The sequence below is a fragment of the Sander lucioperca genome, chromosome 10 (genome assembly GCF_008315115.2).
Source record: "Sander lucioperca isolate FBNREF2018 chromosome 10, SLUC_FBN_1.2, whole genome shotgun sequence".
Taxonomy (NCBI): domain Eukaryota; kingdom Metazoa; phylum Chordata; class Actinopteri; order Perciformes; family Percidae; genus Sander; species Sander lucioperca.
The window spans coordinates 10,370,074-10,393,859 of record NC_050182.1 but is presented as its reverse complement, the minus strand read 5'-3'; the positions used below and the strand labels follow the sequence as shown (position 1 = coordinate 10,393,859).

The 23,786-nt window shown below is 39.2% G+C and overlaps 1 protein-coding gene across 1 annotated transcript in view; it reads left to right on the top strand.

Moving 5' to 3' along the window:
• The first annotated feature begins 14,280 nt into the window (after positions 1-14,280).
• lingo4b (leucine rich repeat and Ig domain containing 4b) overlaps positions 14,281-23,786 on the top strand; it is a 23,716-nt gene continuing 14,210 nt past the window's right edge. The window contains exon 1 of the mRNA XM_036006076.1: positions 14,281-14,670. The gene's annotated coding sequence lies outside the window, so the exon portion shown is untranslated. The remainder of the gene's footprint in view (positions 14,671-23,786) is intronic.

The following is a 23,786-nucleotide window of genomic DNA, read 5'->3' as shown; positions in this document are numbered from 1 at the left end:
AATGAAGCGTGACTATGACTACGTTTACATTTACGTTATTACATTTTCGTTACATTACGTTATTACATTTTCATAAACGGACATTTAGAACCTCTATGTTTTCAGAAAAGTGTTCGTTTACATGTACCCGTGTATATATATGCCGTCAATGCTGTCAAGAGCATGCCACACCTGCAGGTGGCATTGTAACAAGAAGCTCAAGCCCACGTTAGCCTATTTATGTGGCCTGGTCGATGTGCATCTGTGCCTTCAGTTGATGTGTTGTGCTGCAATGTTTACGGGATTAGTATTTATTGTAAGCACACATTCATAATTTCTCCGATGGTTGATCTGTCACATGCTGATCCGTCTTCAAGTTCGCTCTTCGGGGATTAGTCGTCACCTCACGCTTCTCTCCTTTAATTCATATTTTTAGATGAGGGTTATGCAGAAACTGCTGACACTCGAAATTTAAATGAGCTCAAGGCTTGTAGCTTAAGTGACACTCTCTTTATAGTGGTGCCAATATTTTAACCCTAAAGAATACTTGAGCGCTCAGCATTAGCTGGACTCTCATTAGAGGAGGCAACAGCTGAGACCTCAACATGGATTTAAAGGCTAAAAGGTCTATTTGTACATGTATGCTTTGGTCTGTGAAATAGCATTAGTGCGAACTTTGAATTCTGCTGATTGTCCATTGATAAAGACAGAGATTTACATCAGTGGCTTTACGGAGGTTTAAGTGTCAGGAGCTTCAAGGCTTAGAAGAAGAGCCATGTTGGAAAATGTTTAATAGAAAAACAATAAAAGTCAGATTAAAAAAATAACTGCCAACCCTAACGACCCAACCTCTGTAAAAACGATGCCTTCCTGCTCACAATTTGTTGCTTGTTGCAGGTTTTGAATGCAGATTATTTGAGTATATGATAAGGTTGTGTTAGGAAACAATTAGTTTATATTTTTTCTCAGTTTATCTTTTTCAAAAATAGCCCTTACATTTCTTCCTTATCCCCATCTTGGTTCAAGGAAAGGTGCTGACTGTTGTTTGTTTTCTCTCTGTCTCAATGCAAAGAACATAACAGGAGACACTGGATCTGCAAAAAAAGAACTAATCCCTGCATAATATTCATGGCTCTAAGAACAGGCCCGGCTTGTGGATGGCAGCAGGATGACCAGATGTCACTGGCAGCCATTACAAAAGAATGGGTACTTGAGAAGCCCTCTTTTCTCTCCTCCTCCCCCACCCTGAAAATACGTTTTAATTAGAAATATAATAGAGAATGCTGTTTGGTTGTATGGGAACGTCATTTTTTAGGAGACATATTGGCTGATTGGCAGAAGCGGTTTTCAGTATGTTTAACAATCATTAACTTATACACAAGCTGTGTGTGGCTTGTAACGTCCAATCATATTGATGCAGGTGTACAGTGTGGACATCATAACCTGACACTGTCACGTTACTCTGCTCATTACACTCATGCGACTGCTCCCTCCACCACCACAAACAATTTTGTATTGTTGATCTAAAGCTCCAACCCCCAAAACAATTAACTAAAGAATGCTAAAAAAAACTCAACTCGAACTCTTGATTAATGCAACTTTAAATACAAACATCAAATACGATAAATTACAGGCAAGAGATTGTATTGTCTGCTGGCTGATACAATGTTAGCTTGTCTTGAAAATAACGTTATTGTGGGTTTGAATCGTTCTCCTTAATGACTCTCTCATCCAAATGTAAATACCATTCCCTGGTTTGTATCATCAAATTGGGCAGAAATAAAATTGAAAGTTTTCTGTTTTCCACACATACACACACAGAAATCTCACAAACAGAAAGTAAAACAGAAGAGGGCACTCAGAGGTAACCAACCCGCAAATTATTCTCCTCACATGGATATGGACACTATGGATGTCAGCTGTTGATTTTCATCTTTCAAAGCGACCACATGCTGTTGAGAATCTGGTCACGTCTCTGCCTAATCATGCAGAAACTGCTTTCTACAAATTACAGTAATTTCAAGGGTTGGGGATAGAAACAAATTAGGTTCCTAGGTACATTGTCAGGCCAAGGGACTGATACAATTGAACAGCTGGTTTTAGAAATATGGTTTCCCTAGGCAGGTGAGAAGGTTTAAAGTAAACAGCTCTCTATCGACCAATCACTTGTCTTGTCTTTGCCAGTGCTGCTGATAAGCTTTAGGATTTCGACACAAGCTCCTCCTGGGGGCCAGAGGTCAGGCTTCATTATTCCTCATTTCTAATTGGCTTCAGTTTCCAATTGTTTAATTCAGGCAAGTGCTGATCTCTCCTGAGGGACCAAATCTAATTAAACCACTCCGGAATTTACAGAATGTACTACTGTCCTCCCAAAACCCTGACTTATGCAGTTTGATATGCAGATGGTCAGTTTAGTTTCGGGCTACACTGCCCTTTCTATGTACAGCTATTGATGAGCAACCTGTTTCCTCCAGGTCTTACTGCATCTAAAAAGTTTTAAAATTCAGGGCGTATATCTAATAATAAGTCTGATTTATTAAATTGTGGAATGCTGCTTTTACTGTTTTTTATTGTTTAGAAATTTTCTAGACAGTTTCTTGTTTGTGAAGGCTACCTCAAATTATGTTCCAACAACACCTAATTTACCATCGCTGTGTGCTGACTGTTGTGAAAGTAAATAACCCTTTGCACCTTCCTGTGCAGCAACCGCAGCCTCTGTCCTGTTGTCCGTCAAAAGCAGCTTCCTGCCTGGCAGATGCTCCATGTTCTGCTTCAGGGAAAAGAGGAAGCGCAAGGCTGCCCCGCTCTAATCAGAGAACCACAGGCGAATGAGGATTAATTAAATTGGAAAGTGAGGTTGAGCCCCAATCCTGCGTCGCCTACTGGGAGCCAAAATGCAGAACTCAAACCATCCTGAAAATCTCTTTACGGTCTGAGAAAACAATTTCAGCGTTGCGAGGAAAATCCATGATTGCTTACATTTTTCATAAAGCTACTCAGTGTCTTCTCTGCAGTTGTTTTTAAGGTATAAAAATATGTTGCAAAAATGAAATAAACATCCCAGATCTTTTTCTGGCAGGTGTTTTGCTCGATCCCAAATGTTCACCCTGGTGCCTCAAAAGACTGCATTATTTATTAAACTCCATACTATGAAAGTTATGAATGGAAGAACAATATTTTCCAGTTTTTGCTATTCTTAGCTTGCTTTCACACCTGGGCTGTTTGGTCGATTTCAACCAAACCTTGGAGCATTTCTTCAGATAGTCCGGTTCGTTTGGGGTGGTGTGAAAGTCAAATTCGAACTCGTGCCTTTACCAGCCTGCAATTTCAACCTTGCACACAATTTACGGACTTAAATAAGGGATGATACTTTCAAATCCATAACTTATTATGAGCACACATCGCTGGTCGTCTATGTGACAACACATCATCATCTCTCTCTCATCAGGGCCACCCTGTCCTTGACTCGCTGTCTGTCAGCCGCTCATATTCACCTTCTTCTAAAATATTAGAAACACTAAAACAAAACCAGAAAACTTAAAACGTTATAAATTTTGTGTTGCTCCATTATTTCTGAGACGAGAAGTGTTGGCGAGTTTCACTCGGATAATCTGTGCAATAGACTAGCGACCGTTTTGACAGCGTGACATTTGTTCACAATGTTTGGTACGTTTGACATAGTGCAGTGTGAGTGCTAACCGAACCAACAAAAAAATGCAACTTGTTGCAACTTCACCCCTGTATCGCACAGTCTTCCGAACTATAGGTGTGAAAGCATCCTTAGTGCCATACCAGTAATGGGTCTAAAAATGTAAAGGTTGTCCAGAGGGTGGTGCTTCTGGACAGGTCATAGAGTGTCAGAAATGGACAAGGTTCATCCTTTGCATGAAGCAAGAGATTTAGCAAGAAATTAATTTCTTGTCAGACAGCCCATTGAATTTGGATATTTCTTGTAATATATCCGGAAAAATGAAATGGATGAACCAACTGACCAACGTTGTCACCTCAACTCTTCAGGTGAGACTGATAACTATGTGACATAAAATATTTGTACCGATTAATACTCAGTTAAACAGTTTAAAACAATATCATTAAAACAAAATTAAAATAGTAATTAAAAAAACACATTTTTTGCATTGTAAAAGAAAAATAGGCTTAACCTTCTAGTTAACTTGCTGGTGCAAACTTCTACCTTCATACCTACTACCACAAGAACAGCATGTACTGTACGTGTTTGTGTTTTGTTGCATGTGTGTGTGTGTGTGTGTGTGTGTGTGTGTGTGTGTGTGTGTGTGTGTGTCTCTGTGTTTTTGTGTGTAATATGAGGACCATGTTAAGCAGGTGAGTTTCCAGCCTGCTGTAGGGAGCGTCTCTGTTCTTCTGACTGGAGAGATATAATGTCAGTGAAATGGGGGAACAATGATGAGAAGAAGTCACTTTGTTCTGAACGATTCTCCATTTCCTGCGTTGTCGATCAGAACTGCACTGATGGACAACACTGTCAGCTCTTAAACTTCACATTTTGAACAAGTGATATCTGTCTGTACACTGTAAATCCGAATTCGCTAACTCAACCTAAAAAAATTTTGGAAACGGCTTGCACTCAAAACTTTTAATTTAGTACAGTATGGTAACATTAAAGTTTTGAGTACACTAAACATAAAATAAATGTGTCACATTAGTGTTATCTGAAAGGAAATTTATGTCAGTTTAACATAATTGTTTTGGTCATGCAACAAAAATAATTAGTGTTTTCTTAACATATAATTCTACGTTATATTAACATAGAATGATCAGGTTACTTAATGTGTATTTATATGTTTATTAAACACAAAAAGTGATGTGTCATAACTTGTTAATTTTATGTACAAACAAAAATTAAACCGTTAAAACCTCATTACCACATCTACAGCAGAGATATAGAGAGTGTTTGGGTGTGGCCACCCAAGGGCCCCATGCAAAATAGGGGCCCCTCTAAAGCCGCTGATCTTGCATCACTTTACACAAAAGGACAGTTAGTGAAGAGACACACCACAGCTCGATGGCCGAAGGAAGACTATTACTGCTCAAAGTCTGATGCTGCAATACTCCAGCTCTTATCAAACGTAACAGTCACTTAACTCATGGTTACAAATGTAAATCAGCACAACAATGACAATTACCAGGCAACAAAAATTCTAAGCAGACACGTTTAATAAACGGAATTCATAAAGTTACATTTGTATTTCGAACAAACTGCAAACTTTTCAGCAAATTTTAACACAACTCTATTTACCGCCTTGCATCATGGGAATTGACCAGCCAATGAACCAATTGCATCTGACTGCAGTACGCAGATCGGGGTTGGGCTAAATGTGGGCGGAGCTAAACGTTTGACTTTTGAAAAGTACTTTCGATTTCAGTTTGAGAAGAGCGAAATGCCAAATTCACAATTCACAAGTCGTTGACAGGTACTCCCTCCGCCAGTGGCACTAGTGCTTTCTTGTTTGACACAACACGTGTTATATTTTAGTTGAAATTTGAATAGGCTACATCACTTTTCTGCGGTGTATAATTAATTTATTGTGTCCATGCTTTAACTTTGCCGTGAAAGAAGACCTTAAACTCAAAAGGCAACTCTTTATTGTTGCAACACACACACCCGCTTTTTCTTCAACTGATAACTTAACTGACATACCCAAGTTCAATCAACACATACATATCTGACAAAAAATTATAATAGTCGACCCAATGAATAAATGCAAGTTTAACTTTCAAAAACTCATAAAGTTGAGTTCAAAATCCACAACTTGTATAAGCTTGTTCAGTTAAAAATAAGAAATAAGTGGACATAACTAAATGGGTCTGTACTTTTTTACAGTGTAGCTTTCACCCATTATTTCCTCCAGGTAGTCATATCTAGAATACCAATAATAATAATAATAATAATACCTGCTGGTAGCAGGGCCAACCCATGGTGGTCTCCTCCCCTCAGTTTTGTCCTCTTCAGCTAGTCTTTCAGTGCTGGAAACCAGACTGAAAGCTCTATTTTAAGGGTCTGTATGTGGTTTGGAGTTTGGTTTCATTCCTGTTTTCGTGTTTGTACTTTCAGATGAGTCTTATTTTACCGTTTACTTATCACTTTCAATCATTTTGGAGCTTTTACTGCTAAAGCACACCAAACCTCTCCTGCTGTTGCAGCTACACATTAAAAGCTTTACCCTGGTGAACCGGGGGGACTGAGCTTTTATTGTGAAAAAAGTTATATGAAAAAAAAACAACCTATGAGGTAGGACAATTGATTCAAACGGTTTTATAACATGATTTGATGTTGAATTATTTTATTGATACAGTGGCACCAATATTGTGATAGTGTTGTATTTCTGAGCCAGAGTTACTGTATTCCTTTTTTTCCCTTTCTGGCAGTTGCACAGAGATTCTATGCTGTCCATTGAGCTTAACAATATATGCCATTTTAACAGTAAATTTGAATGTTGTATCAAATCAAACATAACACAAATTGTATGTATCCTTTCTATTCAAACATTTTAAATTAGACAAAGAAAGAAATGGAAGTTGTTCTCAACCTTTAAATTTAACGTAGCTTTGACTAGTTAAAACTTAATTATGTGTACTAAAACATAATACGTTGTTAAAAACGCAAAACATTGTGGCAGTTTTATGGTAAAACAGCACAAAATATTTGTTCAGCATAACTCTGGAACTTATGTTGTAATTATGTGTTTTTGTTGTGTTAAGTGAACACAATATTTTCATTTTGTTGAACATGAAAGTGACCGCTTGTCATATGAACATAACAACATTGAGTACATATTTTGACAACCATTTTTTAGGTTTACTGAACTATAAAAATATATGCTAAGTGCACAGTATATGTGTTGACCTTGAATTAATTATGTGATGTTGACGTTATACCATTAAGTAGAATGAACTCAAAAGTCAAAAATTGTTGACTTAACATAAAAAGATTATGTCAACCTCACATGGGATGATTTTTTGTGTCAAATGAACATAAAGTTTTTATGTTGTTTTGACAATCCTGAACATTTGTGTGGACGTAACATTAAAATTTTGTGTCATGGATGGACCATATACGCTGTAGGTAATTTGAAGTATTTGAACAAATGCCTGACATTTTTCTGGCGAGGATAGTCTCCAAAAATCCTTCTATTGTTTGGAACAGCCTGTCCTGATGAAAACAACTTTTCTGAGGGTCAAGAGTTTTGAACTTGTCAAAGTGAATTTAGTTTAAATTCTCTACAGACAGCCTCGGTTTTGGATGTCTGCTCTCACCTCGCTCTGTTTGCCTTTTTTTAGGTATCCTCGTCTGTTCATGGTGCTCATGAATGGAGCTCTGACAGGCACACATGCTTAAATCCAAAGGGGAGGTCTCTTTGGATGGGTGACTTTGTATTTTAGGCTGGGATGCATTCACTGTAAAAATGTTTCTGCACCCGTTTGCAACAGTTGAATGCTTGAATAGTTCGACCACGGCCTTTGAGGTATGTTTGCTCCCATTTGGTGGGTGTGTTGGGGCTGAAAACCAACGCAGCTGTGACAAAAACCCACCGGAGCATTGATGTTTAAGAGCACCACAATGTACCAAAAGCCCTTTACTGCAAATAGCATTTTAATTTTTTTTTTTTTTTTAATATTCACATTTCCTGAGATTCATTTAGAGAGAGTACACATCAGTGCGTCCATTCAACTATATATGGGAGACCAGCAGCAACGCTTGGCAACAGCAAGTTCAATTCATCACAGTTTATGTCCAAAAAAACCTTATTTATCTGGTTTGGAGTCCAGAGATACAATAAGTGCAACTAAGATTGTATAAAGGGCAAGTAAAGCCATTTAGTGTTTTGTTCTTGCTGCTTGACATTTTTGAACAATGAGGACATTTTTTGGAAAGTGGAAGCATTTTATCTGGTCCTTAGTTCTTTAAAGGTCCAGCGTGTAACATGTTTAGTTGTTCATTATCAAAATCGGTGTTGCCCATTCATAAACTTGTCCTTTTTCATGAATATTTACCACCACCATCAATTCCAAGTATTCCTATTGGCTTGAAATTTTACATTTCCGTTTGCATAAACTGGGGTAGACGCTCTGTATTCATGTGCCATCATGAAATACATTAGCCGATAATACAGGACATACTGCTCCGCCTTTTGCGTTATCATATGATAAACTCACAGGTGCTGCTAATGCTGCTAATGGGTATCGTCGCTTCCCGGCCCGACAAGTTTGAAGAAGGAAACATGGAGGACCACACGTATTCAAAATCCAAATTTCAGGAACAGGATATTGAGGATATTAAAAAGCAAGAGACCGGCTTTTTGAAGCGTGAAGACTACCTACTGCATGGCATGAGAGTGTTGATATGATCTAGTGATATGATCTAGTGATATCATGATATGATAGAGTTGATATGATCTCAATGCTGGAGAAATTCCTACACATTGGACCTTTAAAGGGCAGTTTGAGGTTTCAGACTTGGTTTTAGAGTTATGGTTAGAATTGGTATTGTGCTTGTTGGATCATCGCACAGTGTCTGAAATCATCTTCCCCTAAACTTATCTGATGGTACGGAGGACTGTTTCTGACAACTGTTCCCGGATCAGGATATTCAGAGACGACTCAAGTCAACACATCAGTAATTGATGCCTATGTTCATCATATGTGATATGAAAACGTCAGTTATCCACAAAGTCAAAGAAAGTGTGCTTCTGGGTCAGTTTAGTTTTAAAATCCTACCACACAACAGGGCGTCCCTCCTGATTGGCTGGTGTCACCCGAAAATTCACTAACATTTAGCAGTGGATCATCAGCACCGGAGTGAAGCGCATCAGAGCAGTGAACGGAGACATTGTGGTGCTCTGCGTCGCACTGCCCTGCGTTGCCCTCTCTTTCCATCACAGTTAGTTTTATAGTTAGGTAGCTTTGAGCCAAGACTTGGTTTGTAAAAGTTTACAGCCAGCTACTGTATGCTTTTATCCTGCCTTACGCTGTGTAAAATGACGCAGCTAAAAAAAAAAAAGGGCAGTGATTCGACTGACAAAATGGGAGTCGACTCCTTGGCTTCTTCACTCAAATTATCACCATTTAGGGGCCAGCCCTACTTCACACAAATACTTCTGTCTCTTCTCGTTTGTACAATCAAGTGCAACAAAATGAATACCTTTAAGGAGAGAAAATACCTTGGTGCACAACAACTACAGTAATAGAAAATAAAAAAACAAGTACTGCAAAAGAATCATGCATATAAAAATAGAAATTCACAATTTATATAACCTATGGGTCTAATCCGTCTCTGTAATGGCGGGCTTGCAGTGTAGCCTTTTAGAACACATACTTTTCCCATTAGAACTGGTCTGAGAATACTGTGTACCAGATAGTCCTCACTCTGTACCAGATAGTCCCCATAAGTAATGTGAGTAAAAATGTGTGTGTGTGTGTGTGTGTGTACAACGTGAGGTCCATGTTAAGCAGGTGAGTTTTCAGGATGCTATATGGAAGCGTCTGTGTTGTTCTGACTGGAGAGATAAGGTCAGTCCAGCGGGGGAACGATGATGAGAAATAGTCACTTTGTTCTGAACGATTTTTCCATTTCATTTTCCGGCATCGTCAATCAGAACTGCACTGATGGACAACGCTGTCAGCTCATTCACTTTACAGTCGAAACAAGTGATATATGTCTGTATGACCATGATGATCCTGGTTTGAAATGATAACTCACGTCAAGGATGAATGAACTGAGTTGAACTGAACTGAGAAGCATGACGGATTTTCTCCAGGGCCATTCTGGTTTTAAAACCAAGAATTTGAGTTATTTTCTTTTAATTTGGAAGCCTTATTAATAAGCGCAAGCAGTGTGTGTGTGCCTGTTTATTAACAAGTCCTCCAACCATACCATGATATGGATCGTTTGGTTATGTTTAGGCACCAAAACTACTTAAGAAAAAGGTTGTGGTTTGGATTAAAATTGTTGACGTTTACGTTCGTAAAGTTAAAAATAATTTGCCATTTACTTTCATTTTCAAACAGTGAAAGCCTGTGAGAGGACAGTCTCGTGTTTATACATAAGTGTTTATTTGTGTATCTGTGTGAGAGGAAGAAGAGGGTACTCCTCGCCTCTAATACAGAGTCGGGGCCTACTCATCTTTATTGTACCCAGCTGTTGTTCAATCCAGAGATTTGGCTGACCCACACATATCACTCCTTTCAAGCTGTGATAGTAATGTACTGTCCTGGAAACATGCCAGCACTCACTCAGTGTGGAGGATAAAAAAAATGAAAATAAAATTACAAATCCCCTTAGAGCTGACAGCTTGGGGATTTTGCCACCCATGTTATTATTATTTGCATGTCTCCAGAACCCTAGATGTGTTTTAAAGGTGCTATGACATGCTGCTTTTTGGATGCTTTTATATAGGCCTTAGTGGTCCCCTAATACTGTATCTGAAGTCTATTTATATAGGCCTTAGTGGTCCCCTAATACTGTATCTGAAGTCTCTTTTATATAGACCTTAGTGGTCCCCTAATACTGTATCTGAAGTCTCTTTTATATAGACCTTAGTGGTCCCCTAATACTGTATCTGAAGTCTCTTTTATATAGACCTTAGTGGTCCCCTAATACTGTATCTGAAGTCTATTTATATAGACCTTAGTGGTCCCCTAATACTGTATCTGAAGTCTCTTTTATATAGACCTTAGTGGTCCCCTAATACTGTATCTGAAGTCTCTTTCCTGAAATTCAGCCTTGGTGCAGAATTACAGCCACTAGAGCCAGTCCCACAATGAGCTTTACTTAGGACGTGCCATTTCTGTGCCATTTCACCTCTGAGAGGGGGGGCAAGGTGGAGGGTGGGGGTGTGGCCTTGACCAACTGCCATGCTTTGCTTCTTTGCAAGACATGATGTCTCTCTCTTTCTCATGGGTGGGCCAAATTCTCTGGGCGGGCAAAGCAGAGAAAGGGGAGGTAACCTTTCCCCTTATGACGTCATAAAGGGAAGATTCCAGATTGGCCCATCTGAGCTTTAATTTTCTCAAAGGCAGAGCAGGATACCCAGGGCTCGGTTTACACCTATCACCATTTCTAGCCACTGGGGGACCATAGGTAGGCTGGGGGAACTCATATAATCAATATAATAATGTTAAAAAATAAGTGAAATTTTCGTGCCTTGGGACCTTTAACAGTTACTTTGTTGAAAACAAAGCTGTTTTTATGTCCATCGGCCTATTGGGATTGCAGCTGGGTTCATATTGAAGCACAACTCTATTTTCTGTACTTACTAACAATGGTGAAAAAATTCTTATGCATTTCGGTAACATCAACATCATATAAAGGAACATTTTAGTCATAATTTCTATTGGTCATGATTATGTTGTGCTCAGCAAAGTAATTGCTAAAATTTGGGAAAATGGCAACAAAGTTAAAAAGAAGTATTACGTGGCAAAAGCATGAGCTGTCAGATGATCAGGGCTGTAAACGTTCCTGGATCTTAGAAATTAACTTGGTGAATGATATAAAGAACAGTGGCCAAAAATTACAAAAATAAGACCAAAGTTGTATGGATAAAAACAGAATTTTCCATTAATGGAAAGAAATAAGATATATTCTCTGTAGGGAAAAATAGTTCCACCTATTCCCTAAAATTACTTCCCAGCTCAAAAACATTTGGGGATATAATCCCCAAGTGTATATCAAATATATATATATCAAAATATTAGCAATGAAACATACTAAGTATCAACTGTAAACACAACCATTCTTAATTTTTGTGTTGTCTTGTGTTCCCAGCCATTTTTTGAGACTGTCCTCCCCCCAAAACGGCCACATAAGTCAGTTTTTCAAATACCAATTATGACCTATTTTTACGTTTATAGTGACGTTGCCCTCTAGTGGCTGTACTAGTTATGACGGAATCAAAGCAGGCGTAACCAGAGTGAAGTACCATCTGATTTGACCCCAAACCATGATCTTTTCTTCCTTAGTGTTGATGCCTAAATGTAACCAAACTGCGACCGTTTCACAACGTTAACTATGTGTTTTAAACCGTGACCGTTACCTTCACTGGTTTAGATATAAGGTCATATATGCTGCCACCGCTCGGGGCGCTAATTTATGAAACGCTCCTGTGGGTCGTATTAGAGGGTAGGAATAAACGACCGATATCATTGTATAAACCATACAATGATATCGGTCGTTTATTCCTACCCTCTAATACGACCCACAGGAGCGTTTCATAAATGGCAACACGGTCTCACGGCAGTTCGTGAAATGGTCACGTTATCTATTGATTTGTGTACACGTACACGTTTATGTTGTTTTTTTCCGTGGTGGTCAGCACGTAATGGGAAGCATCTATATGGAGGTTGGGTTTAGGAAAAGAAGAATGGGGAAAGGACACGTCACACGCCGGGACATGATCCGCGGTCTCTGGGGGGACGCGCGACAACGCGACGGTTGTGTTTAGGAAAAGAACAACGGGGAATGGAAATGTCAAACGCGGGAGAAGGCCGCGGTCTCTGGGGGACGCGCGACAACAACGGGACGGTTGGGTTTAGGAAAAGAACAATGGGGTAACGAAACGCCACGCGGGACACGATCCGCGGTCTCCTGTGTTGTTTGACCCATCCACCACCCCGACCAACCCCCCTGCGCGGATTTTCAGCATTTCATACTACTCACTACCGTAGTCGTGCTGTGATCACGAAAGATGCTTCCCATTGAAATACATTAGTTTAAATAACGTGCTGACCACCACGAAAAAAAACGACATAGACGTGTCCGTGTACAGGAATCAATAGATTAAATAACGTGACCATTTCACGAACTGCCGTGAGACTGGGTTGGGTTTGAAGGACTTGTTGCATTATTTGATTGATTATGGGGACATTTTAGGAATACTTCATTGATCCATATTGTTACAAAGAAATGTTTCTCCTGCAGTTCCTCTGAGAGATTTGTGTCTCCACAGTATTTTAATAAGAGTGTTTATTTGTTTATTTAAAGGATCCCCATTAGCTGATGGCCCTGGGGTCCACACCTGACACACAGTGCATAACACATTACATAATGATGACACACCTGACATATAATTCATATCACATCACACTATAGCTATAAATAACCGCGCAGAAAGCTTTAGTGTTTGTTACTTTACAGTAAAGGATTTTTAGGCTACAGATGCTCTACAATCTTGGAAACCAGTAAACTAAACTGGAACAATTCTGCACTGTTCTTTGCCAGAAAAGAGGAGAAAAAAAATAGGTGTATTACAGGAATGTCACATTTTCTTCTGGGTTGTTGTGTCTTCATTAACATGCAAAGGGCTCTCCAAAGCTGTCAAGTTTTCAGGTTTACAGTCAAACTGCTGCCTGTTCTGTCAGTTAGGTGTCTTTATTCAATCTCATGAACCAATCCTAAAGCCATACTGTATTATGCATGCAAACTCTTATAGGCTACTTTGCAAAGTAATTTAGTTGCCAGAGAAGTGCAGCAGAGTCTAAAAAGTGCAGTTTTATCATTCATAAATTGAAAATATTGAATGAAAAACCATTCAAACTGCAAAATATTTCATTAAATGTTCTTATACAGCTCATGATTGTCAAGACTTAAGTTATTATTCAGTAAAAGTGGTCATAGCCTACATACATTGACCTACTCTACTACTAAATCCCTTGTAAAAAACAGGATGATGAAAGTTATCCCTATATACAGTATATATATATATATATATATATATAGGGATAACTTTCAACATCCTATTTTTTACAGTATATATATATATATATATATATATATATATATATATATATATATACACACACACACACACATATATATGTATATATATACACGTATATATATGTATACATATATATATATATACACACATATATATATATATATATACATACATATATATATATATACATATATATATATATATATATATATACACACACACATATATATATATATATATATATATATATATATATATATATATATATATATATACATACATATATATATATACATACATATATATATATATATATATATATATATATATATATATATATATATATATATATATATATATACACACATATAGAGAGAGAGAGAGAGAGAGAGAGAGAGAGAGAGAGTTCTGCTAACAAAGGAGACGACTTGATTCTTATTAAAAGTGTAATGGAGCCATTCTTCGTTACACTACTAGTTACATGGGGATTTAAGTCATTACGGCAGCGGACACATGGCGCGGATCCAGTCTTAAATCTGTGGGACGTTTGCTCCAGCTGAGCGGAGGGATGGAGATGCGGAGGGCGCAGCATCAGCAGAGCCGCGGTCAGCATCACAGGCACACAAGCAGGCAGGCAGACAGACACAGACAGGCAGAGTCGACCTAAATTATTTTAAGTAGCGCAATTATACGAAAACTCCCCGAGGTATTCGGCAGGCGGAGGAGGAAATTAATGAAGAAGGAGGGCGAAGTGAATTGCGCGACTCCGATGCGACAGATGTTGGAAAACTCTGTCTGAATGTAGACAGAAGAAGAGGAAGAGGAGGAAGAAAAAAGGGAAAGTGTCCTGAACAGAGATGAACACGTTTTTCTGTTGGAGACGGACGATGAGCGTTGAAGAGGTGGAAGCTCCGTTGCGATGTTTCCTTTACTGAAAGCTGGTGAGTTTATTCCGTTATTCACCATTTCTGTTGGAAACTTCTTTCTAAAAAAACAACAACCGAAAACTACTTTTCAGGTTTTCATCAGTTTTAGCCTACTTGTTGTTGTTGTTGTAGCTCTATTCCTGCATCATTTCAAGAACTAATTGAATAGCATTTCTATAATGTGTTTGGTGTGTGTCTATGAGAATAACAACGACTCAGTACTGACTTAATCCTCATATTTGTTATTATGGAATCACAATACTAATCCTCAAATTTTGCTTTAAATGCGCCACTGCTTTCTGTGGCCTCGAGTTGCGGGTAGTAGTGATGTAGGCCTGATGTCATTTCTAAAGGAAAGTTTTTTTTTTTTATTGTTGTGGTGATTTTATCGACAATAAGGGGTTTATTCGATCTATATTGATGTTTATGCTTGGGGACTTGTTCAGCGGCGGATCGAGCCAGACATTGTATGGGGTTGAAGATATTTGAAAAAAGAAATGCCTAAAAATCTGTACATCACTTGGGAAAAGCATGATAGTTGCCAAAGAAAAGAATCATCCTGTAGAGCCTAAATCCTTTATTTTTTTTTTTATTTTTTTTTTAATCTAAATGTTCTCCAACTGTCTTCATCATTCTGACACAACACAACAAATGTTGAGGATGTTCCCTCCTGCCAAAAAGAGACAGAAGAGAGAGGGAGCAGGGACCTGAACTTGGTGTCTCCGCAATGAGATATCTCAGTATAAAATTGCTTTTAACTGATAGAATATTAGTAACTTGTATTGTGTCAGGAACAATGGTGATTTTAAATACTGACCTGTATTAATATTTGTATTCCCTATGTTTTCATTACATCTCTTGAAACCTTTCTAGAAACCTAGAACATGTGCATTGCTACTTTACTATTCAGCCTGGTTGCTTTGTAAATCTGTTGTCTTTTTGTTGTTGTTTTTTTGTGGAGTTACAATCTGACCATGTGAACAGTAATCCTCAGGATAGTTTGGTCCATAAACCTAAAAAAAAGGGGCCACAGCAGACTGTGATTTAATGCGTTTCAGCGGGATTACAGACATCAGTAACTGCAGCCTCATTTTCCCCCTCATTTTATTTTTAAAATCCAGATGCTTCACTCTCACAGTGACTCTCATCAAACCTCTATTTATCACCCGAAAAACTGTATCGTTTCCAAACTTGGCTCCTCCTGTTTGATTTGATTATTGTCTCACCCGCAGTCTGATATAAGCCGGGATCAGCATTTCAGCGAGGGCGCAGAGGTGAATTCAGCAGCAAATTCTCTGTCCTCTCCTCCTGTCGTAATAAGGACACACATAACATCAGTTGCAGTGTGGCTCTGGAGGAGCAGATCACCATCAAGAGAGAACCAAGGATTTGACACTTGGGATTCTGCCAAATGGGCAATTTAATCAGAGGGCCTTTTATGCACAGGAAGTATGTCAGTCTCCTTGTTAGGGGATGATTTATCTGGACTGTTATATTGGGCAGCTCTTCCACACTTAAATTGATTTCAGCTTCAGGCAAAGAAGTATATGACAAGTATTTTAAGTGTGGTTTGTGTTATATGTTTCATACTTTTTGAAACGTTACTATGACACCTGAATTTTTGGCATCCAAAATGTCCTCCCTGCCGTGTAAGTTACCAAACATTATCAATGAGCTCAGAAGACATTTATGAATTTAAGTGGGCTTTTTTTCTGTGACAGACTCGAGACGTATAACTTCATGTTTTTGGATCAGGTTTGAGGGTTAAGATAGGTCAAATGATTTGGGATATAGTGTGGAAAGCTTTGGTCATGGTTTCACTTAGTTGAATTTATTTAATAGCTTTACTGTTTGATGCCAGAAGTACTAAAAGGTTTTGTAAATGTCCTGCAGTGAGAGATCAATATTTCAGTTTTACACATTTTGTAGTTGTAAGTCGTTGGTTTTTGTAGTCTTTTTCTCTTATTTGGGAGCTCCTTAGTTTTCTACAAATACCACAACTAATGGCATCAACGACTACAACGACTGCTAACTACTAGTACCCCGGTATTGTAAACTGCAGAACTGCTTCCTCTGGCAGTAGAAAACAGAATTAATGTTATACAAACGTAAAATTCTGGGTCAGTTTAAGGCCATGACATACCAAGCCGATGGTCAAGAACTAGTGGCGACGAAGGCTGACTGTGGCGTCGCCCCACGTCGCCCCACGTCACCCCACGTCGCCTTTGTCTTGGCCAAAAAATTAGCCCTGGAACACACCGCAGAGACTACAGCTGATTCCCAAGTACCACATACATTATACGCATGCAAGGAAATAACTCTCCACACCAGCAGGTGGCTTTAAGGTTATATTAAATTTCACAGTAGAACATTAGTTTATTAACATTAGTATATTTTATAATGTGTCGGTATATGTCGATTTTTTAAAAGACATGTTTATGATGAAATAACTACATGGCTGGCTAGTCTACACAGCATTCCGGGATGGGAGAAAAATATGCTCTGGTTTATTGGCATTTCTTTGAACCAATTCACCCCTTAAACAAGAAAGAAAATACGCTAGTTTCAGGTGGAAATCTTTATAAACAAACAGTAAGTTACTACATTAATTTGCATACAAAACACAAAAGATTTCAAGTGATTCAAGTGAAGTACAAGTATCTCACTGAACACATAAACCAGCCTTGTCTTGTCTTATTATTTAATTTCATCATTTAATTGGTGTGATGGGTCAGTCTGCCTTGAAAAGCTGTGAACACACTTTATACTTTTTGAATAATTCCTCATGTTTCGATGTATTCCAGATTAGCAAAAGTATTGGCTACCAAAGACTGTAACTTGAAAATGTTTAAGAAATATCTTCAAAAAGCCATATACTGTTTGCACAGTCATTGTCCCATTTAGAGAAATGAGAAAAGTGGGTGACAGAATGTTTCACTGCAGCTTTGACTTCCTTCCAACAGCAGCACCTTAATACCAGGCTTAGCCCAAAATGTTGGTGAGCTGTCTGAGAGAAGATGTATCTGAGCCTGGAACAATGTATCCGCACATCTCAACCCACCACATTTTCAGTCTTAACGGCAATGAGATTAACACCACAGTGATGTGCACTACTTCTCTTGTTTTTGCAAAGGATAAATGTCTTCGCAGGGGCGTTTCTAGGATTTGAGGACATTGGGGGCTTAGCCCGAACCTCTGTAGGAGGAGTCCGGGGGGGATCCTCCCCCTGGAATTTGTTTCAATTTCTATTTTTATGCTTTTTTATGCACTCTGGCACCTTATTACTAATTATTGAAATCTCTTTCTCTCTCTCTCTCTCTCTCTCTCTCTCTCTCTCTCTCTCCTCTCTGACTTCAGGAAATTATGTTTTTATCTATAGTAAAATGAACGAGTCGTTTGCCGTTTTTAGTTCACACCTTACCGTAACGTTATGTTTTGCAACATGAGGTTTGTAAAATAAAATAAAACAGCACTTATAGTCATGATGAAGAGAATTGGACATCATATTATAAATCAACAGGCAATTTCTAACTTCTTACACTTCCTTCTCTTTTGGAAATATCCCAAAATATTGAGTTGTTTTTCCTGTAAATTGTGTCACTCAGTGCTGATTGTCAGCCACCCTGCATTGTTCGTTTAGAGACCTGCATTTATTTTGATTTTGTTATGTTACTATCACAAGTTCACAACCATTATGCTTTTTGTCGAGCTTCACAGGTATATTTTTTTTATATTTATTTTTTTAGGTTGGGGGTTATTCATTCCACATAAAGGGATTCCTGAGTTGGGCTGGTTTGTCTTTTCATCTGAGTCTCAACCAGATCTACTTTGAGGGGGGTTGTACATACTAACATTTATCTATCCAGGGCAGAATCTGTGGTGCACAGCACTTTTGAACCCACCCTGCACAAAAGCACTATTTAGGCCACGCAGACATTTGAAGTCTTTTTGAAGATGAATAGAAAGATCAGATGTTCACTGCCACTGGAGAAATGTAGTCAGGGCATGAAAACAAAGAGTTGCATGGCACTGACCTGGGGGTTATGTGAGCAGCAGCATTGTGTTGTTTGACCATGAAAAAAAGCATCTTTACATTTGAGGGTTTCTTTTATGCTGCATGTTTTCTTTCATGCCATGTTTTCATTTCCAAGATCCAGTTCCATTATTCTGTTTTCATTGCATGGGCTTCTTGCCTCAAAGGCATTTTTAAAGCTATCTACACAGAGCAGATTGAACTAAAGGAACTTTACCAGAATCAAAGGGTAATAAACAGAATTGGCAACTTGTTGGCAGTTCAACAAATTTAATAAGGCAAGTTGAGCGAACGGGGACACTATGGACCTTTTTCACAGCAGACATTTTGACTTGACCTAGTAGGAAAAGCACAGCTGAAATTGATACCCTTAATAATGGCTCAATTCCATCAAGTGTCCCAGTGAGCTATTTCAGTGAGTCAGCATGCACAATACCAGGGCCTCTCCTAAGTGGAATGCAGCCATCATTAATGGTTCTGAATACACCTGTGCTTTTCCTACAATGACATGTCAACATGTCTGCCGTGAACAAGGTATATACTGACAGATGGGAATGGTTAGAAAGCTATGGCAAGGAAGCAACATAAAAGATCTGACAAATTAGAGTTGGAAAGGGGCCGGTATATAGATTGGCGCTTAATGACATAACAAGGGACAGGTATGACAGGGAAGGAATGGGTAGAGTGATTGGCAAGGAGCAGGAAACTCTGGGGCATCTGGTAGACAGGTTGGTAATGAAAAGGTCTGCAGGGGCTGGGGGAACATGTATGCATGTAATTTATGCGTGTCATAGAAAATCTTAGGGACGTTTTTGCTCTACTTTTCCCATAGATTACATGTCTGTCATTTAGTGTGCATGTAATGTTGTTTTCCTTCATCCTAAGCTTTTAAGCAGATGAGGATCGATTTCTTTTAGGTGGTGCTCTTGTTAGTGCCTTAGTCTGTTAAGCAGTCATCCGTTGAGTCAGGGGGGTCAAGACAGTATCATTGAACAGCATCTGAAACCCTTCCTCACACCTTTCCAGTGTTGAAATTAGAGAGGATCCATCCATCAATGCTAATAACTTTCTGAAACCAACAATCTGACAATTATTCAAGCAGTGACCAGGTGTGAAAATAAGGAAGGGTATGATCTGCTGTCCCAAGCTCTCTTTTGTCACACAGCTACGTCCGTCACTGTTTGTGTGAACAATCGAGTGCAACACCATGAATGCCTTCGAGTACAGACTGTACAATGGTGCACCCTTATTCTCATTTATACAATTAATTGGCGTAAAGACTACAAAACAAGAGAGATCAGGGAGGTAGTTTGATGCAGCCAGGAAGAGGTTATATGACTGAGGCTTTTCGCTCCACCAGTGTAGCCATTCAGAACAGGTAGAAACACTTTAGATATAGTTGGGTGCTTCTCAAACACAACCTACCTACCTTCTTTCTTTCTCTATATATTACAGACAAACTGCTCTTGCTGCTACTGGAAACATCAATTCCTGTCCAGCAGAGCAGAACATAAAATGTAAAAGCCACCATTAACTGGCTGTATGTTCAATAATGATCCCATGTGTCCATTTTCCGTACCCATTTAGCCAAGGTCGTGGGGGCTGGAGCCTATTTAGTATGCAATAGGCAGGGTCCCTGGAGGGTATGGCCAGTCCTTCACAGGGGACCAATCATACATTATCAAAAGAATAACTAAAATAAATTTATATGATGATATCACAGTTATGCAAGCAGAATAAAAGAGAAAAAGTAAAAGCTGTCAAATGATCAGTTCAAAGGATTTTTCTAATAGCATCAATATGCGAAGTGCCTGGACTGTAGCATTTCCCTCCACATGCATCACGCCCTCTCTCAAAACTCCAAGACTATTATCACCAGAAACAATGACAGCATTGGTAGTTTGTTCCAATGCTTGAAACAATCGCTGTTCAAGCGTTCTTGACAAGGGACCTCTGGCAGTCATACACTGATCCTCTCTTCGTAGCAAAGGCAGAAGTAGTGTGATGTTGTTATACCACCACAAAGCCTTTTTAAGGGTTTGGTTAGTTTTTGATCCTCCCAATCAAGGGTCTAAGGGTAGACAGTGTTGTATGCTCCATTCCATCGATTTAGATTTGACTTAGTCTATATCCACGACGTTCCACTTCTGGGATTGTTCAGGTGCCGCTGGAAATTCTGCCGGATGTCTTTCATTTCGGCCGGATGTCCGTTACCTTCCGCTTTCTTTGTGTTGCATTTTAAACTCCGGTGGATTTATGAGGACTATGGTTAACAGCTCCTCAGATCTCTGCAGGGTAAATCCAGACAGCTAGCTAGACTATTTGTCCGAATTTTCTGTTGCACGACTAAAAACAACTTTTGAATGTACACGTGTTCCACCATAACAAGTTCTTTCCCGAGGCTATTTTGCAGAGGTACCGTTGCTCTGTGCAGCGCTTAACACCGCCCAAGGCGATTGTGATTGGTTTAAAGAAATGCCAATAAACCAGAGCACGTTTTTCTCCCATCCCAGAATTCTGTGTGGACTCGCCAGACCCTCCACTGGCGAGTGGAGGGGCGAGTGGAGGGTCTGGCGAGTCCACACAGAATTCTGGGATGGGAGAAAAACGTGCAATTGGCAATGCAAGACTAGATTTGACTTGACTTGAAGAGGAGGTCAGGGTGGATAGTCAGGTGTGCAAAGCTTTAGACTTCAACACGATTCTGGTTCTGTCTCTAACAGTCCTTTTAATCGTGACGGGGATTGTTTCACACACCCTCATTTCAAATGTCAATACTTCCCTATTAGCTCACTACTCAAGAGACAATGAACTGATGTATCGACAAACGGCTACTTAAAAGACAAGGTCGTAACAGCCTTGAGAACAGCGTTGCAAAGTATTTGTTAGTGAAGAGTCTCAGTCATCCAAGATAGGAAAGGCAACTAGCTTAGCTAGCTATCGTTGAAGATATTTAATCCAAGATGTCTCCTCAGCTCTCCTGAGTGGTGGGGAACATCAATTGGTGGGGAACATTAATGTGTCACCATCAGGGTGTAAAAGTCCTAAAAGGGGTTAAAGTGCCTGGGATTTCTGCCTTTGATGAATCACTTCTGGATATTTGTTACTTTGTAGTCACATAACAAATTGCAATTTAGGACAGCATAGATGACGGTGCAAATGCAAGGAATGCGAGAGGAGAATGCAGAACTAAAATAAATCTATAAATCTGTACCTCTATACAGTTTTCACTGTTTTTTGTGGGAAGTAATAGCAGTGTGGCATGTGTTGTGAACCAAAAAAAAAACACCTTTGGAAGTAACAGTTGCTCAAAGATACTTGAGCAGTAATGGGCATGTCAGCGGCTATTACAGGACGCCTTCAATCTCCTCCCACACATGTGCAGCACTTATGAAAATATGACTGTCCCCCTCACGCCACTCTGGCTGGCTCACACTCAGTTGGAAACCAGGTGGGATTGTGAATCGGCGCCGTCAGATTAGCATGCAGGCCGGTAAGTGTGCCAAAGAGGAAAAGCTCCACCTGCACACTATGAGGGAAGATTATGGAGATGATCGCTTTTCTGTGAAAAAGCAAAACATTTTTACAATTACCTCTCGACCTGCAGAATTGAGAACTTGTAGAGCCATGAAACATGTAGCTTTCTTTGACATAACCTTCAGTTTCTGGTAGAAAACGTGGATTTGGAGACAGAGTTTTCGTGTCAGATGTTCTGGGATGAATGTGCAAAGTAACTCAGTACAATTTACTCAAGTTTTACTTGAGTAACTATTGTCATTTATGATACTTTCTACTTGTCCTACATTACATATTCTTTTTTCTGCTTTCCCACTTACTGTTTGCCGTTTTTTCCCTCTTGTATCTCCTCATTGCCTCCTTTTATTCCCTTTTTTTACCTTCTTGCCTTTTTCTCTCCTTTTTTCTCGTCAGTGTTACTTTCCCGCCTTGTTCCCCATCTTTTTCACCGCATTGCGTTTTTCTTTATTTCTTTCAATGATCTAAAAAATTAACTCTACCCTTCTGCTTCAAGTACTTTTGCTGTGTGAGAAAATTTGCCATTTTCTACTAGTATAGGCCTACAACTTTTACACTCTGATCCAAGTACTTCCTCTCCCACTGCACTGAAGGAATCTCACTTTTTTCAGTGAGTCCTTTTATAACAGAAACATGAGGCACATGTTTGATATCTGACAGCATACACCAACAGTCTGCTGCTCCACATTTTATGAGGACTTGATCGCAGTTGAAGTCTACGTACAGTCAGTTTGTATGTTGCCCTGATGTTGTTTGATCAGTGGTTGACCTGTTCCAGGTTAAGAGTCCTCTGTGTCCCATCAGTCAGGTCCACTCTAATGATGTACGTCGATGAATCCGACGCATCATAGCTGTTAGCTGAGACGACCTAATTTGTCACATCACATAGGCGCTGCGCTGAGACTAATTCCCTTCCCTCATTTAATTGTGCTATTATTAATATTGCAGACGCCGCACTTTGCGTGACGTCTCGCAGAGTCTTAACTCTCTCCTCGTCAGAATGAGGAATTACAGCAGAGTGCTTTACCCAACAACCAGTCTGGAACAAGACCGATGTGAGTGGATCTGTCAATGTGACCCACTTCCACCACACGTAAATGCTCAACACACCCATACTTATAATGCGTCTGTCTCTCTTTCTCTTTCAAACGTGTTTACTTTTTTCACATGCAAACTATCAGCTTTGCCCTTGCTTTTTTTATTTGACCCATTTCTTGTAAATATATCTGGGTTGCCCTTATTGTATGACAAGCTAAAAAAGCAGACAATTAAAGAAAACAAGGCATGGCCGTTTTATTTATATAACACATTCATTGCAGGTCAATGTGAGTGGCGTTAAAATGCATATAGCAACAGTTTAAAGCAACCAAAGAATAGAGAAAAAAAAAAAACACACTCCAAACACAATTGACAGCATCTACCCCCCCCCCCCACACAGGAACACATATATACACAGACACACAGTGTCACAAGCCAGAGAAAATAGACCTGTTTTCAGGCCATTTCTAAATGTGGACACTGTCGTGACAGATCTCATGTCAGTTTGTTCTTGAGTAAAAACTT